Source organism: Haliaeetus leucocephalus, unplaced genomic scaffold (genome assembly GCF_000737465.1).
Source record: "Haliaeetus leucocephalus isolate CR32 unplaced genomic scaffold, Haliaeetus_leucocephalus-4.0 Scaffold773, whole genome shotgun sequence".
NCBI classification, from domain to species: domain Eukaryota; kingdom Metazoa; phylum Chordata; class Aves; order Accipitriformes; family Accipitridae; genus Haliaeetus; species Haliaeetus leucocephalus.
Window position 1 is genome coordinate 4,396,646 of NW_010973209.1, and position 8,628 is coordinate 4,405,273.

Genomic DNA, 8,628 nt, shown 5'->3' on the forward strand with positions numbered 1-8,628 from the left:
TCCCCCTCCCCTCCTTTAAAAGTGGAATGACCCTATCTAAATCTCTTACATCTATATCAGTTATTTTGGGTGCAGCTTTTCTGGGTTTTCAGCTGTGCCCAGGCTGAGGTCGCTGGCTTCAGGCAAAGGGCTAGGTTTATTAGCCTGCCTGGAGTTTTGCTGTTACTTGGAGGGAAGGGGTATAGCGAGGGGGAGCCTGTAGCTGCACATTCAGAGACAGAAGCGAGCAACCGTGCCCGGCTTCCCTTCCCCGGGAAAGCGCCTTGAGAGAGATTTGTCTGCTCCCCCAAGGAAAGCCGAAGTCTGGATGTGCCAGACCTGTCCAGCTCCCTTCAGCCAAGAGGGGCTTGTTACTACCTCCGTGGCAATTTCGGTAGAGCTTTGAGGGTTTTTTTCCGCAAGAAATCCGACACTAGGACAGTTGCAAAACCAGAAAAACCACAGGAGGCTCCTACTGCACCTTGCTTTAACCTCAGCAATAAACTTCTATTGCTTTTTTCTGCCTGAGCTAAAAGAGACAAGGAGGCCCAGAGAGATTCCTCTTCAGAGCAGGGAGACCTGGGAAGTGTAGTGAGACCCCAAGACCAGGGGCACCGTGTTTGGGCTCGGAGGAGCCAGCTGAGCCTCATTACTCATTAGGAGCCACATGACCTTTGGCAGCCTAATTAGGGCAGTGCTGCTATAAAGGCCAAACTTGGCATGAGCAAGGTTTGGTTCCCTGGTAGGAGGGAGGAAGAGCAGCACCAAGTGCCTAGGGGCCGTGCTCAGCAGAAAGTTTAGGAGTAGTGAAAGACCGCTCAAGTGTGTCTTGCTAAGGCATGTAAAGAAAGAGAAGCCACTGGAAGGATGCCTTACGCTGTAAGTCCCCCGGGAAGGGCTCGTGCAGCAGCGTCTCAGGTTTAGAAGCCTCGCACGTTTGTCTCTGCCGGCACGGGAGACCACAGCTGGTGGCTGAGCAGCCCTGCTATGGCCCTTTGGAGCTTTGTGGGGACCCGAACAGCTCAAATGGGACCCTGCAGCACCGCACTGTGCCCTGGGCGTAAAGCACCTGATGTCCCATTGACCAGGATGTTTTTTGTGAAATAGTTTTGCAATAAGGCTGTTGTTATCTCTGACATGAGTAACCCTGCCCCTCTTGCTGGGACGAGTCTCCTTCGGCAGGAGCCTGCTGTCACAGACTCCCCTACTGGGGGAAACCTTGCTTGGGAGCTGGTTTAACCTATGAACGGGCAACGGCTGGTGCCTAATGGAAACAGCATTGAGCATAAATTCCGCTTAATGGGGAAATGGTTTGGTCTTTGCCAAGTGATTAACTGTATATGAAATATGCATGAAATTCTAATTTGTCCTCCTAATATGTAAGGTGCCAAATGAAGTCCAGGAGGGGAGAACTGGAGCCAAGACATAGTGGAAGCTGCTTGTAGCTCTAGTTAACGTAGTTAATGCTGCTAGCTTTGCTCACACTATATATTTATTTTTTATTAACAGGATCTTCCAATAAAGGAATCCCCTGCAGAAACGGAGTGAGAAGACAGCCCCTGGAGCTGCCGTCCAGTGGAAGCATGCCCCAGAGCAGGTACCGAGCTCCCTCGTGGCAAACGCCCCGATCCCGTGTTCCTCGGCACCTGCAATGCCTAAGTGCCAGCTCCCCTTCCCGTTGCATCCCTCTCAGTTGCTTATGCCCAGAATTGAGAGGTTGGGGCAGGATTTTGGTTGCCAAGCTCGGCAGAGGCGGCTCACCCCTCGCACGTGACAAACGGCAGTGTTAGGAAAAGCCCCGGGCTCCGAAATGGTGCAGGCTGGCCAGGAGATGAGCAACTCTGGCACGGGCACCTCGCTGTAGCCGCTCGTATGGCTGCTGGCAGGCTAGACAGCAGTATCTCAGGCCTTTCTGTTGCCGGAGGACTCTAAATCCCAGCCTTTGAGCCACCGGCGAGGCTGAGCTGCTCTGTGTAGGAAGCGTAACTTCCCCGTGCAGAAATCACAGTGTTAGCCGCGATGAACCGCAAGCAGAAATATTGTGCGTGTGCTGATTTGTAATGGCCCCTAGCACCCCTGTGCAGTGACAAGTGTCAGGACAGTGTTAGGGGCTATTCTCGGTGCCAAGCGGGCTCGGGAGCTACCTGTGAGTGTTGATGGGTTTTCTCTGTTGAGAATTAATGCTCTAGCTATAGGACTCCAACTGTGGCTTGACCCAGGGGCTCGCTATTAATCAGGAGGTGATACAGCATGACTTCTCAGGGGCTGAGGCTCAAGGCTGTAAAATTGGGGGTGCACAGGCAAAAAGACTCCTAGGGATCATTTATGTGCGTTTGAAGGCTGTCGGGAGATGCTTGCAGAAGAGGAATCGGCTAAACATTTTGTGTCCGGTAGCTGGGGGAACAAGGATGGGGCTAAAGAAAGCTATTGCTGAAAGGGTTCAGAAGCAAAGCCGCAGCTCGGTTAGCATAGGGCTTTAAAAGGAAAGGTGCTCTCACCAGGGTCCTCATCATTCCGCCTCGCTGGAAACCGCAGCGGACAAGTGCCGGCCCTTTGCGTCCCCATTTCCTCTGCCTCCCCCCCGGCAAGGCTTACGCAATAGCCCGGCATCGCGGATGAGTCAAGTGTCATGGGTGGCTACTGCATTCCCGGCACGCCGTGTTCCTCGTGCGCTCCTACTAAAGCTTCATTACTGTACCTTCTGCTCTGCTCCCGAGCATCTGTTTCCAGCCCTGCTGCGATATTTTAAAATACAGTCTGTGCCTGCCTTAGCACTGCTTGTGGCTTGGACTGAAAATGCTAGGGTCTGAAATCATTGATATGAAACACGGGTGACTCATTTCGGAGAGTGCCAGGCCCATGTTAATTTTGTTAATACTGAAATCATCTGCTTGCAGAGCTGTTTTCTCTCTGCTACCACCAACAGAGCTCTCCAATAGCTGTTGTTTCTAGAAGAAGGGAAAAGGGCAAGGGAGGGGGAAGATTGGGGTCGAGGCAGGAGCCCCGTTTACCCCACAAATGAGCAGGTCCCTCGGCAAGAAGGCCCCAGAGATGGGGTCTCTTTCTAAACTGAAGCAGGGAGGGGCGAAGGTGATGAGGAATCAAGGCTGCCCTGGTAAATTTGGGTAAGTGCTGATGGAAGTCACCCCCCATAACCAAAGCACAGAGGAAGGCTGCAGAAAAGGTCTAAAGCCTGCCGGTGAAGCATGCCACAAGCTAGTCGTTGCACCTACAGAAACCTTAAGCGATGCCCCTGGGATGCCGCAATGCTTGCTTAGTCCAACAGCAGGATCTCTGAGGAACCTGCCGAAGGGGAAACAACGAATAAAAACACCAATACCTTCCCTGGCTGCCATGGTGCCAGGAGCAGGAACTGCATGGCTTCCAGAGACCCGTCTTTCCTGGCAAGCTTGGGTGAAAAATCAAGTGCTGGGAGAGGGGCAGGGGTGCCCGTGCCCTGGGCAGACGCAGCGATGGGGAGGGATATCTGCCAATGCGAGGAAAGAAGGAAAGGGGGGGGGGTACGGGAGCCTGCGGCCAGCCCTCTGCCGGGACATGCTGTCACCACCCAGGGCACTTCCAGAAGGGTAAAGTCTGATCTGGGAAGGTCTCTGCTGGGCTGGCAAACCAGGTCAAAATTAAGTACGGTTCAATTCCGATGCAGCATGATTGATGTCTCTGTGCACATAGCTGGATGGCATTTACCCTACGAAGCACTTTCTGTCTTCTCTGAAAGAAGAAAGGCTCTTTGCCAGTTTGCAGGTTGTGAGCAAAGGGAGCTAAGGGGGGGCTTTCTACTTGGGATGTGCTAACAGCCTCAAAAGAAGAGAAGCGTCAGCTCTCTCTGCTCGGGCACTATTTTGACCACACGCTAACAGTATTTTAGGGTAGCTCACCAGCACAACCAGGGCCTGTGCAGCATGCATCGTGAGGGCTGTGGGAAGGGACTCCCGTGGCCGAAGCACAGCTCTGCCTGTGAGCTGCAGCGTGGCTGCTGCCTGCCTGTCTGTGCCTGGGGAGGCTTGTCTCCTGGGGAGTGCTTAGTTTTCTTGGTACTCTGCGAATGTGCTGTCCCACGGTCACAGAGATGTTAACATCTGCGCGCAGTCATCGCTGCGGTGTTACGTTAATGGGAGGTGTTCTTCTCGGCCGTCTTGAAAAACTTCTGTCTTGAAGATCGCTGAGTGGCATCATGGTGCGGTGTTGGTTTTAATCTAATGCAGGCTGCTTTAATGCATGTGGTACTCCAAGTGCTAGCAGCTGAGGAGGTCATCTTAGGTCTTTGTCACTGTGGAGGGGTGGGCGGTGTCAAGGTCAAGCAGGTGGGCTCATCAAAGGTAATTTTGTAGTAAATGGCCTGGAAATGATGAAAATCTGGTCCTTTTGTGCAAAGACAGGATCAGTTATCACCAGGAAACAGGAAGCTTGAGAGCAATGAAGTAGGTCCCCCACAGAAGGGAAGAGATGAGCTGATATTAGGACAGGCAATAATGCCAGTTCAGGGGATGGGGAGGCACAGAGGTGACGGCTGTGCGCGGGTTAGGAGCACAGGGACAGGCTTGAGGCCTCACAACGGCAGCACGCAGGGCGGACTGGCTGCTGCAGGAGCCACCAGTGGGTTGGATAAGATGTCTTTTGTCCCAGAGCAGTTTAAGGCAAAGGCTTCTTATGAGTTGCATGGTTTTGGAGGAGGTTTCGGATAAGCCCTTTCCAAAGAAGGGAAAGGGATGTCTGCAGACAAAGGTTAGACCCGTATGTCTGTATTTATTAGTGTAAACGCTCTCCATAACTGTGATCCTCTCTTTTGCACCTCAGGAGCAGCAGACAGAGGCCGGCCTTCTGCCTTGGTGCTTCTCGCTGTCTGCCACGGCTACGATGTGACACTTGTGAAATGGCCAGCCTCACGGTCACGGAAGACGCTTCGACCCAGCAGGCAGGTACGCAGCCGAAGCAGCTACTTTTCTTTTCCTTGTTTGTTGTAGTAAGTGAAGTCCTTGCAGGCGATGTGGTTCGTGGCCGGCTTTCCCCCAGGAGGGGACAGGATTTATGTGGGATGGTGGGGATGTACTCAAAGTAAAATCCTAGAGCTGAGTACCTGTATCCAGATCTGAGTAGGGATGTGTAGGTGGGAGCACAGAAGCTGTTAAGGGACAGGAGGGTGGGCTGAGGATGAGCTGCTGCCTCGGTAGCCAGGGACTCACGCCAGGATGAGGAGGGCAGGGTACGGTGCTGAGGTTGCTGAAAGGGGTTCGGGGAGCGCTGCCTGCCCTGCGGGGGTGTAGGCAGCAGTTGTCTTGCCCTGGGGATGCTTCTCTGCTGTCAGTGGCGTCCTAGAAAAGACCTGTCACGTGTCGGTGCCTGCTTTGTAACCGTCTGTCCATTGGGATGTTCGCCAAGAGTCCTGTAGAGGTGAGGGCCGTGCAAGGGAAGAAAACCCGCTCTGTCTCGAAGCCAATGGTTTCTGGAGTTATGCGTTTCATCTCTTGATTGCTGGTGCTTTGGAGTCCAAAAGGCAGGGAAAAGCCACAAAAGCACAGGGGTTTAGGCTACTGGTCTTGCCATTCGCTGAGGTTCCCAAAAAGTTTTGCTGCAGCCATGCGTGCAAGCTGCGTGAGCCTGCCCAGCAAGGATGTCATTGGTGGTGAGGATCTGGACAAGGAATCCACATAATGTTTTGTGCTTGTGTCTTTGGCGTCTAGGGCAAGAGGGCTCTGAGTCTGTTGCTGACAGCGCCGATGTCCTGGTTTCAGCTGGGATAGAGTTAACTGTCTTCCTAGTAGCTGGTACAGTGCTATGTTTTGAGTTCAGTATGTGAAGAATGTTGATAACACTGATGTTTTCAGTTGTTGCTCAGTAGTGTTTAGACTATAGTCAAGGATTTTTCAGCTTCTCATGCCCAGCCAGGGCACCTGACCCAAACTGGCCAACAGTGAATTCCATACCATGGGACGTCCCATCTAGTTTAGGAACTGGGAAGTGGGGGGGCAGGGATTCGCCGCTCGGGGACTGGCTGGGTGTCGGTCGGCGGGTGGTGAGCAATTGCCCTGCGCATCATTTGTACATTTCAATCCTTTTATTACTACTGTTGTCATTTTATTAGTGTTATCATTATCATTATTAGTTTCTTCTTTTCTGTTCTATTAAATGGTTCTTATCTCAACCCAGGAGTTTTACTTCTTTTCCTGATTTTCTCCCCCATCCCACTGGATGGGGGGGGGAGTGAGTGAGCGGCTGCATGGTGCTTAGTTGCTGGCTGGGGTTAAACCACGACAGCCGAGTAAGCTGCATTTGGCTCCTGAGGAGCCGCAAAGGGTTTGGACTTCGTTCCCCTCCTCACTTCCAGCTGGGGTGATGCATCCCTCCCTCTCGCTCCAGTCCCCTGGCGATGTCACCCACGGTGGCGACAGGCAGCACTGACCTCCCGTGCCGCACTTTCCTTCGCCTCTGAGCCGAGCCCAGGCTCTAAGCCGTGCCATGAGGCTCTGTCGGGACCGCAGTTGAGAGCCGGGGAAGGGCAGGGAGTTTCAGGGCACGAGGCAGCGCGTAGCAGATGGTCGAGTGACCTGCCAAATGCGCGGGAGCAGGACGCGTCCCAGATAAGGGACTGCAGTGGCACGGCACTAGGATGCTCGGTGCAAGCTCTGCCCCTTATGATGACGTCCCTGAGAGAGAACCGCTTTTTGACTGCATGATTTTCTGCTGGTATTAGAGTGCCAGAAACCTGGGGGAAGGAGGACGCAGGGATCATTGGGTGCTTGTCACAAGGCACTAGACCCTAGAGAACCATGTTGCACAGCTTTCTGGTTTCCCAAACATTGGTAATTCTGTGCGGTCAGAGCTGTAACAGAGGCTAAGACATGTGGGCTCACTCTTCTCCCTTTTATCAAAGCAGACCCTGATTTAAAGCACTGTAGCGCTCAGGAGAACTCAGAACTGTTTAGTGCCAGTAAACTCTTCCTGGTGACATGCAGTACCTGGGCTTTCAAATTTGTGCATCCCACCCTGAAGCAGCAGAAGGGATGGGTTTTGTACGCTAGCCTGAAACCACATGCCACGCCGCCAGCGAAGAGCGACTTGGTTCTCTAGGCAAACCCCCTCTGAAAGCTTAAAGGCAAAGAGAAAAGACTGAACAGTGACAAACTGTTGAACTCCCACTGCTTCCTATTAGTTCTGTTCCAGATAGCGCCGGGGTTACCGCACCCTCTCAGATCTGCAGCTACATGTCCAGGTGACAGAGGCTGCTCCTGCCAAAGCAGCTCTCTACCTGACTGGGGCAGGTGGGTTAGATGAAAGCCATGGAGAGCTGGAAGGGAAAGTGCTCCAACTGTCTTTCTGTAGATGAGAGACAAGTGTCGTGTTTTTTCTAAAATGGGTGGCTGTGTTATGCTAAAAACAGCCAAACGTTGAGGAGGTAGAGGAGGCGAAGCAGATTTTCAAGGGGAGTAGGAACAGCTTTTCCCATCCTCTAAAAGGGGGAACAGAAGCAGGGCTTTAGGAGCAGCACTGGCCCCACACGTGCCCCTCCAGTGGCCCTAGAGCCAGTCCTGCCTCGTGGCCAGTTCTTTCTCATCCTACAAGCAGCAGACAGGGGAAATTATAGGGCACCTAGAAGGGAAAGTGCTAGCCAAGGAGGCAAAGGCAGATGTCGCCCAAGGCTTGAAGCCTCTCCTCGAGTGTGCCTTGGCCCTCTGCGGGCTGATCTCTCCCCACCCCCCCAGCAGCCTTTTGGGCATGTGATGGCACACAGGCAGTGTAAACAAGGAGGGTCAAATGGGACAACACAGTGTAGTCTAGTGTGTGGGTAGTTAAAAAATACAGCAGACTCTTTAAGTCTCAAGCTTTCCATAGCAGGCACCTGGGCAGCCCGGGTGTAATTCCTCATCACTCCTAAAGCCATGATCGTCTGGAAAAGGGGGAGCGAGGGGGAGCCTTTATGGTCCTGGCAACAAAACTTGCCAGTGAATCCAGCCCAAGGAGGGATACTTTCCGAAATAGCTGTTTCTATATTTTTCTGCGATGAGCAACTCCTTTCCCCCTTTTTTCAAGGAGTAGTGCAAGATGGATCAGAAATGCAGAGAGGAGCCCTTCTTACAGAGAAGGGCACAGCGCCTCACAAATAGCAATGTCTTCTATCAGAAGTCACCTCCCTCTGCCTAGCTTCCAAGCGCAAAAATGTTCAACTTGAGCATCTCTAGGTGAAGAGCTGCTGCCCGCTCCCCGCTGGAGGGACTTGCTTTCCCATCCGGCGAACTAGCAGAGGGGATGATCTGGCCCATCTCGCTAGCGCGTGCCCTTGGCCACCCGGCAGCTACCACGGCTCATCTTGCTGGAAACGAACCCGCAAGCAAGAAAATGCGAATCTGACAGTGCCGCTAGCTCGAGGTGGCCCTAAGGGAAAAGGGAAGCGGGGGTAGCTGCAGGCAGAGGTCAGTGGTACCCCACGTCTAAACGCCTGCCACTCCGAAGGGGGCAAGTCGCAGGCAGGGAACGAGCTATCACATGTCGCCAGGGTCGCCTTGCCAGCGAACACCCCCCCCTGCCGCGCTGCACCGAGGGGGTGCCGGCATCCCCGCGCGGGATGCGCTCAAACCACCCGCGGGCGCGCAAGTTATTTTCCGAGCAGCAAGTGTGCAACCCGTGGGTCGTGTC